At 43.3% G+C, this 9,402-nt stretch overlaps 1 protein-coding gene across 4 annotated transcripts in view; it reads left to right on the top strand.

Annotated features, from left to right (window-relative positions):
• The first annotated feature begins 1,896 nt into the window (after positions 1–1,896).
• Zdhhc21 (zinc finger DHHC-type containing 21) overlaps positions 1,897–9,402 on the top strand; it is a 60,980-nt gene continuing 53,474 nt past the window's right edge. Inside the window, exons 1-3 of one of the 4 annotated variants that reach the window (XM_029476193.1) lie at positions 2,244–2,381; positions 4,815–4,975; positions 7,529–7,675. The gene's annotated coding sequence lies outside the window, so the exon portion shown is untranslated. Of the gene's footprint in view, positions 1,954–2,107; positions 2,121–2,243; positions 2,382–4,814; positions 4,976–7,528; positions 7,676–9,402 lie in introns of those variants that run through there. The other 3 variants (XM_029476194.1, XM_029476195.1, XM_021160134.2) reach the window with 3 other exon arrangements.

The raw sequence follows: 9,402 nt of genomic DNA, 5'->3' as shown, positions 1-9,402 counted from the left end.
GTGGATTGGGGTATGGCTAAAAATACAACTTTTCACAGGTTTCCAGGTGACACAGAAGCTGCGTGTCTGGGGACCACACCATGAAAACAAATTAATCTATGACTTAAAGGTCATCAAGTGTTAGCAATCAGGAAAGAACATATTTTCCAAATCCCTAGCAGTTCATGATAACATGGGGTTCCAAACAAGTTCCATAAGTGCTCTACAAGTGCAGTGAGGACACAGAACTCTGTTGGCAGGGGTCCCCAGGATCCTCCTCAAAGTCTGGCTACCATCATGTCCAAAAGGTAGACACAGAGCCACACTCTTGTAATCTCACCAGTAGGGAGCCTGAGACAGGAGGATGGTCTTGAGTTTGAAATGTAACCCAACATTGTCATTAATATCTCCAGGAAGGTAAAGCTAGATATTGAAATATATTCAGAAAAGAACCTAAGGATGAGTCAGAGCAAAGTGAATTTATTAAGTAGTGATAAGGGACAACACAAACTTCAGATTTAAGCCCAAGTATGGGTAAGACTGTGGGACAGAGGACACACACACACACACACACACACACACACACACAAGCCCAAGAGAGGAAACCAGTCTGTCTTGAGGAAAGGACAATAGTACAGATCTGAGACATGACTTTGTGTGTGTGTGTGTGTGTGTGTGTGTGTGTGTGTGAGAGAGAGAGAGAGAGAGAGAGAGAGAGAGAGAAAGAAAGAGAAAGAGCAAGAGCGAGCAGTTATGCTGGGAGTCTTTATGGTATATATATTATATCACATATGCATATATACATGTATGTGCATATATGTGTATATGTATATATGTATACATACACATATAATTCTGCAGCTTTCTAAGTTAACTTGCTCAAAAGATGTAATTTACAAAGCCTAAGAACAGTTTTAAAATAAAGGAAAGTCATGATTTACTTATTTCTCTTATCTTAAAGAACGCTCTTTTTGTAAATAGGATTGTTAGGTGGTTTTACAAGGCTTATTCTTTAGTTTAGAGTTGAGAGAGTACTGCTAACAGGGTTAAAGTCAAGGCTACAATCACCCTGGCCCTGAGTAGCTGTCACAGTGACTGTGACACTGTTGTTTGAGATGTAGAGGGAAGAATGAGTATTATCTTGGAGGCAGCCTTGGTTTTAGTGGTTGTGTTGATGTTTCTTGACACACAGCCAGGAGGAAAGCTATGTCTCCACGTGAGAGGCCTCCCCCTTTCCCACACTCCCTTGTTTGCTCTGTCTTCCTATCCTGCCCCTATCAGTGGGGAGGTAGAAGATTTTTTTAAGGGGAATGAAATTAAGGGGATTTGTCAGGAAATGGAACAAGCTAGTTGAAGGTAACTCTAGAGTTAGTACAGCTGTCGTCCCAGGACCTGAGTAACAGGTACCACCGGGAACAGTTTGTTCTGGAAGGCTCTCAATACCATTTAACAAGAAGTTCAGACTTCCTACAGCAGGGAATTCCTCTCCCATCACACATTATCTTCTTCTGGGACATGTAGGCATAACCAGCTATCTCCATACAGTATAAAGTTTTCCACAGCACTATTTAGGAGTGAGGTGCAAAAGGTTATAGTAATTGTATCTCAGGCGTTTGTGAGGATAACAGCTTAGATTGGGAGATGGGTTATTTGAACTGTTGCGTTCATTAATTTTTTTCCTAGGTTTCACTGATTGGAGCGCTGACAATTTATAGAGATTATCTGAAATGCATTTAAAGATTATTTGAATGGATTTAGGTTGCCAACAAGAATTGGAAAAACCTCCAATGGCTGGGGTATCCCAAAAGAGGGTCCGAAGGCCCTAAAGATGAACACTGCTGCTTTGGGGTGCACTGATAGGTGTCACCTCCAGATCCTGAATTAAAATTCAGGTACGGAATGAGCAGGCCTGAGACTGCATTCTCTCCAGAATCCCAGAAGATGTCAATGTTGCAGACTAAATTTTGAAGCAAGGTAACCTGGAAAATCCATAGCTGTCATTGGGGAGAGAGGCCTGCTCCCCGACAGAAGGAAGAAGCGAGCACCGCTTAAGGCTGAGGCTGGTCCTAGGCAGGGAGGGTGTGGGGACACGCGTGTGCTGCCGCCTGGGCAGGGCCGGGATGCAGGGCGGGGAGGCACAGGTAGGTTAGACGAAGGTAGGCCGGGCGCAGCGCTGGGCTGCGAGCGCTTTCAGGTCTTTCGGCCCTCGGCGGCTCCCATCGCGGCTCCGGGGCGCGAAGCGGAGAGGGCGACGGCGGCCGTGCCTCCGCGCGGGCGCGCGGGCATGCCGACACCCACTCGGCCGGTCCCGGCGCCTCGGCTCCCGGAAGCGGAAGGGGAGCGCGGCCCGGCCTGGGCGGCGGAGGCGCGGAGCCGAGTGGAGAGCGGCGGAGCGGGCGGCGGTGAGTGTGGGCCGGCGGGCGGTCCCGCACCTGCCATGGAGCATCCCTCCCGGAGACCGCGGCCCTGAATGGGCTGGGGTGGGGAGAGAAATCCGCCGAGTTCTCCCCGGGACTCTGGCGTCCCTGCACCCCCGGGGCCCGGGCTGTCGGTGTGACCGAGCGTTTCATTCATTTCGAGGTCGCTGGTGCGGAGCTGCAGAGGACCCTCTGGGAGAAAACCGTGCACCTCCATTGACCTTCTCCCTCCTCTCCCTCGGCCGGCCGCACCGGCTGTTTTGAGAAAATGGCTTTCCGCATGGCAGCACTTTGCACTTGTTACCATTCCCTGTAATCGCTCGCTGAACGTAACCTGCGCTTGTCGTTTAAAATTTATGATCTTTTCTCGATCTGTATTTGGGTCACATTTTAAGATACCTTATGAGTCAGTGGAAGATGTTTGTATCTCCAGGGCTAAGAGGACCTGACCGATTATTACTTGAAAATACTGCAATATAGCAGTTCATAAAAGTACAGGAGGGGGTGGGTAAAAATCAAGGTCATTGTGGGTGGGTCATAAATCAGTGTAAAGTTTCAGCCCAAAATAAGGGCAAATAAGGGTAATTAAGTGTAAGTTTAAAAGACTTGTCAAATGGGTCCTCCACCCACTGCTAATATGCATACCCCTCACCCCCCCACCCCCCAATTCACTACCTACTTTGTGGTAAAAGATAATGATAGCCGTTACCATTTGATGACTGCTTAGTGTGTGCCATTCCTAGATGAAAGGGTTTGGTGCAGTATCTCATTAAGTTCTTCCAGAGCTTGAGATCCACGGATAAAGTTCAGAGGGTACTCTGTTTCCACCTAAGTTGTACCCTCTCAGTAGTAAGGCTTTTGAAGAGGAGAAGTGGTATGAAATAATTTGGGGGAAAAAAAAACAGATACAGTTTGGAGTTGAAGACAGAAAAGCCAGATTCGCTTTTGGTTTCTGTACTATCCAGCTATGGGGTCATGGGTAGGCCAGGGATCCAGTGTTATTTTCTCATCTATACAACTAGGTAGCCAGGCTAAATTTTTCTAAGAGGCGATCTTTCAAGCTTTCTCATGTCTATCTGGGAAATGTCTGCTTTTAATTTAACACCCCTTTTGACATGGTGAGGAGGATCCATGTAGTACCAGACCTCCAGAATTCAACTTGACTGTAAAACAGCAGAATTATATTAGATGTCTTCAAACTATGGAGAGCTCTGTTAATACTTAAGGAGCTGTAGCTGGAATAAACACAGTTTACATGTTTAAGAGAAATTGATGTCTAAGCATGCTTTGTTTACTTACAAAAATTTAAATACCTAAGTACCTACATATCAGTATGTCAATTAGGATCCAGACAAAAAGAAATCAGTTGGTTATAACCTTTTTACTTATGTGCCCACTGCCTGATTTCTCTAATTCAGAATCCTATTGGGAAAGCACATGTATTAGTAAAGAGACTAAGAACTCTGGGAAATGTCCACATGGAACCTATGGAAACAGCTCAGCATAGGATGTTGTATGTTGCAGCAATATAAATTTATCAGGCATAACTGGGGAAGCAAAGGAATGTAGACTTTATTATATTATTTAGCAAAAGTATTAGGATTTAGATTCAACTTTTTAAAGATCAGTCTAGTAGAACAGTCAGTGTACATTTATTACGCTATTACTGAGATTAAAGATGTTTGACATATATAGAATGAGCAAAAAGCAGAGGTCTCCCATGATCTCCCCGATCTATCGCCATATATATGTTTGCATATATATGTCAGTCAGTGGTAGAGTCCTTGCCTGGGATGAGCAAGGCCCTGGGTTGTATCCACTGCACTGGGAGGAGGAGGGATGGTGAAAAATTAAAGAAAGAAAGAAGCCTGGGTATGATTTGTTGGTTAAGAATCCCCAGGAAGCTCTATCAGCTAGTTTGGTAGTCACATTTTTCATGTGTGAGGCTGCTAGTCAACCCTAAACACCTTACTGCAATATCAGTTTATTAGCATGTTTCCTGGTTTATAGCTGGCTATGTCTTTTGCATTATAGGCCTGCTTTTCTACTGTAGTCATCGCAGTGTAAATTAAGCTGCTTCTAGACTTTAAGAGGCTGGATGTAGATCTACACACACACACACACACACACACACACACACATACATACTCACACACACACACACAGACAGAGACACAGACACAGAAAGTAAATGAGTTAGAGAGATCAGATTAGGTACAGATTAGCAGTGCTTGATTGTGAATTCACACATTCTTTTTTAAAAGTCTTTTATCTGTGGTTAGAGAGTTACTTAGTTGTTCACAACCTGTAGAATTTCATTATTAGAAGCATTTAATGTTAGTATGCTTAATTTATACCTGTGTTGGTAAACTCTGCTATGTGTGGGCAGGCCAATCTAGCCTTTTTTTCTTTTCCCAGGATGTCTTGGCCCAGTGGCTACTTGAAGGGCAATAGCTTGCTCCTTTTCCCATTTGGAAGAACATGTCTGGTTAACACCCAGGAAAAACCTGACTTGGCCTCTTCATTTCTGGCTTCTACTGTACCTGAGTGTTTTTTCCTAGTGTTATTTTTGGAGGAAGGTAATTACTGAACCTGTCTCCACCCTACATTAATATTGCCTTTTGTGTTTTTGTACTCCTGTGTTCCTCCATGAAAATTCCCACAGAGCTTTTCATACACGGAAACAATATTTGATAGTCCGTCTTTAGTTGGTATCATTCTACATCTTCCAAGTTATTCTTGGGTCAGGAGAGTACAGAAGTATGTAACGCTGGCCCAGTGTTGTCAGTGGAAGTGCATACTTTGGAATTCTATGAAGCTGGTATACATATGCATGTGAAGGGCCAACAGCTTAGGTTCAGTTTTGTCCAGAGTGCAGTAACAAAGAGCCTTCCGCAGGGTGCATTGAAACCATTGGAGGTGCCAGGACAATGTGCCTGGACACTACAGCACCCATGATTCTTTGATTTGTGTCTCAGAATGCCTTGGCTAGACTTGTTCACTAGCTTCTGAAATCAAGTGCTGACTTCCATCCAGGCTCCACTCCTGGCTTGACATCTGGCTTTCTACTTGGAGGAGGAGCTTTGTTTCAGATCAAACCTGTATTTTCTTTTTTCTGCTTGAAAACAGAGCAGGCAGTGTGTGACACGCATCTTCCCTGCATACTTACAATGCAGTATGATGTCACTGGTAAGCCTGCAGTAACTGAAGGGGTCTCTTTTGTGTGAGTGTGTGTGTGTGTGTGTGTGCATGTGTGTGGGCACATACTTGCCATGGCACATTTTGTAAAAGTTAGAGGACCATGTACAGGAATTCCTTCTCTCCTTCCACCATATGGGCCCCAGGAATTGAACTCAGGTCTGCAGGCTTGACGGCAGGTGCCTTTACCCACAGAGACTTCTCACTGATCCTAAAGGGTTTATTTTAATAAATAATTCCCTGGCTTTGGTATTAAACAAAATAGAAAGTAGATGGATGGTTAAATGTTAGTAACACTTTTAATGATGGGGTTCAGGAATATCTTTATTTAGGATTGCTAAAGTCATACTTATTTTTAATTCACTTCGCTTTCAAGTCACCGTTGGCCAATGGTGCGTCCTTGCTAGGCAGCTTCCCGCTGAAGTGTGACAGCAGTCCTCTAAGTTAGCATTATCATCCCTGTTTTGCCATGTTACAATGAGGCTTGGAAAGGAAAAAGAGGCAGTACAAGTTTGACCATAGCTCCCTATTTTTAACGCCCATATAAGACAGGTCTACTTTGTTGATAATAAACTGAGTATTGATGATATTTTTGAAATAATGTTAGGCTGATTCCTAAAGTCAACTAGAGCCTGGTATCTCAGAATTAACTGCCATGATTAATCAGTTTTTAGAGTAGAATAAAATCAAAAGCCAAGTCACTTTATGGATGCCTTTAAAGATATGTACTTGCCACTTTGGTTTTTATTGTGGTATGTTTAAAAAAACTAATCCGTTTTTTATATTGTTTTAAATGTAGTGTGTTAATAAATGTACAATGCTAATGTTCAATGACATTTTATAGTTCTGAGGCACTGGGATATTGTTATCCCCTAACTTTTGGATTCAGGGGCTCCATGTTACTTGTATCCCACAGAGTGATTTTTTTTTAGACTTTAAGTCAGTGAGTGGCTGGGATTTGAGTCATGGGTGATTGACCTGTGCTGTTTCCTAATAATGTGACTGACAGAAAGTGCTGTGAGGAAGCCATCAAGAGCTCCAAGCCTTAGCTGCGTTACTGACTTTGGCCGTGTTTCAAAATGTACTGCATATAATTCTCAGGCTTGCCTGTTTGTTTTCCTGGATAAAAACATTCATTTGTTTACCAATAGTGGTGTAGCAGCTCCCCAAGTTTGTCATACATACTTGGTCCCTAAGGGCAAGACAAAAGTGAAGGAGACCATTTTGAACTTGGTTAAAGTTAGTGGGTGCTGAGAGATGGCTCAGTGGCTAGGAGCACCTGCTGCTCTTCTAGAGGACCTGAATTTCTTCAGCATCCATGATAATATGTATTTAATAACTTGGTTGAAGAAGTGAGTTGGTATGCCCTATGGAGAGTTCTTTATAATATGACCTTTTAAAATTTGAACTGTAGTAGTTCACTTTTCTGGTTGACTCTCAGTGGTTTTATTCGAGGGAGATAAATTTTTTGTTAGCATTTTGAATGAGAACATAGACTTTACATTCCTCTGTTCGCCTGTCGTGCTTAGAGACTTGGAGCTGTACATTTGATCATCATTGTCCTGACTCTCACAAGTGGGCTCAGAGTGCACTGTGACTCTGCTTTGTGGCTAAGGCAGTTCATTGAGCCCAAATGCAGGACACATGGGTATTTGGTTTCATGGGAACTGGATGATTTCAAAAGAGAGAGCTTCCAGGAATAAAGACCATGGTGCTCCTGGCGGGGTGTGTGTGCGCGTGCGCGTATGTGTGTGTGTGTGCGCGCACGCCCGCGCGCGTGTGTGGTAGTGCGGAGGGCTATAGGAATGCACAGGCCAGCTGGACTGGGATCATCTTAGTTCTGATCTTAACACCTTTGGTTATTGAGTTTCCCAGAATGTTTTCCTGCTTACTGTTTTTATCTCTGTAAGAAATTTTTGTTAAACTCTTCATAGGTACTCACAGAGAACTGGTATTGAAGGGAGGCCCATATGATGGAATATGAAATGTAAAGAAATAAATAAAAGAATGACTCAAGAAGATAGCACTTCTAAATGCAAGTGCCAGAAAAATCACAGTTCATCTCAGTGAATTTGCAAGTGGTAAGTGGGCATTCGATTTTACATAAAACCGTGTTTGCCTTCCGTGAGATAGTGTGGCCTTGAAATCTAGTGTTCAGCAAATTCCTTTGCTAATGAAGAATTAAAGGCAATTTAGGCTTTTTCATGTTAAAATTTAATAATGTATTTTCTTAAGACTTTAATGTCAGAAGCATCTTTTTAGATTATAAATCTTAATGGCTTTATGCAGTTCTTTCTGCACTACATTGTAAAACTGATCTGAAGTGAGAAAGCAAAGCTCAAATGAAACATTTTTGTTTGGAGACCATTAGTGTCTGTGCTGTAGACCATTGGTGTCTGTGCTGTAGACCATTGGTGTCTGTGCTGGAGACCATTGGTGTCTGTGCTGGAGACCATTGGTGTCTGTGCTGGAGACCATTGGTGTCTGTGCTGGAGACCATTGGTGTCTGTGCTGAAGACCATTGGTGTCTGTGCTGGAGACCATTGGTGTCTGTGCTGTAGACCATTGGTGTCTGTGCTGTAGGCTATTTCTATTTTTCAGTTGGTTGAAAAGAATGTAGAGTTTCATGTCCTCACTAATAGACTTAGAAGAAAACAAAACTTGTACATATAGCATAAAAGCTATCCCTCCTTCCTGCTCTGTCAGCCATGTGTTACATGTGGTCTTAGGGATGATCTGTGATGGCTGTCTGCTCAGTCTTGAAACTGCCTGACTGAGATGGCAAATACAGATGATGTCAAGCCATAGGCTTGGCACATTGTGTCACGCACAAGTCAACTGGGATGGTTGAGGCAGTCATCTGTACTTCTCGCCAGTGATGGTCTTTGCATGGCTAACCGCCCCATTCTGAGTTAGGTAGTTTTAACCATGTGGTGAACAGTAGTAACCTCTATTGGAGAGAGTTCGATTTCTAACTGTTTTCAAGGACACAGTGTTTTTGCTGTTCATTTTTTCCCCCCTCGTTTTCACTGACTTAGGCAGCCCAGTCCATTCTCATACAAGAGGGTCTTGGAGGACATGTGACATAAACATGCTTGTGTCTGAAATGGGGTGGAGCCCGGTGTCAAGAGCCAGCTTCCCAGTGTGCTCAAATGGCATCTGAGAGTTGATATGTATCCTGTACACTGTATCATGGATGGCCACTGTTAGCAGCTTAGTTACTGTTTTCTTCAACTGACATGTTCTCTGTGTACAAACCACTTTTTGTAAACAAAAAATTATTATACTATAACTTGGACCCCCAGATTTTTGCCCTGAAAAAAAAAATCAAACAGAAGCATGGAAATAAATTTGAAGGTGTAACACCTGAACACTCTCATTTAGATAGTGTTGTAGTGACAGTTGTAGAATTTTGGTTTCTCATAGAACTATTGTAAGAATGTATTTTCGTTTTAATCGCAGGTGTTGGAATATGGAGCTACTTCAGACTGTGTGCAGCAGCTGACTAGGAGTTGCCTCGTGCTCTAGCAGAGGCTTTGACTAGGAGGTGCCTCGTGCTCTAGCAGAGGCTTTGACTAGGAGGTGCCTCCTGCTCTAGCAGAGGCTTTGACTAGGAGGTGCCTCGTGCTCTAGCAGAGGCTTTGGCAGCTGTAGATAGTTTCTGTTTGGAATTCTGATGGTATATAAATGCTAGAGGTGGATGGTTGTTAGTTTGTTAGTAGTTGTGCTCATAGGAGAAACAAGAAGAAAGAATTTAGATTCAGGGATCCCTCTCCTCTCCTCTCCTCTCCTCTCCTCTCCTCTCCTC

Source organism: Mus caroli, chromosome 4 (genome assembly GCF_900094665.2).
Source record: "Mus caroli chromosome 4, CAROLI_EIJ_v1.1, whole genome shotgun sequence".
In the NCBI taxonomy this organism is placed as follows: Eukaryota; Metazoa; Chordata; class Mammalia; order Rodentia; family Muridae; genus Mus; species Mus caroli.
The sequence above is the reverse complement of the archived record's forward strand: the minus strand, read 5'-3'. Positions and strand labels throughout refer to the sequence as shown.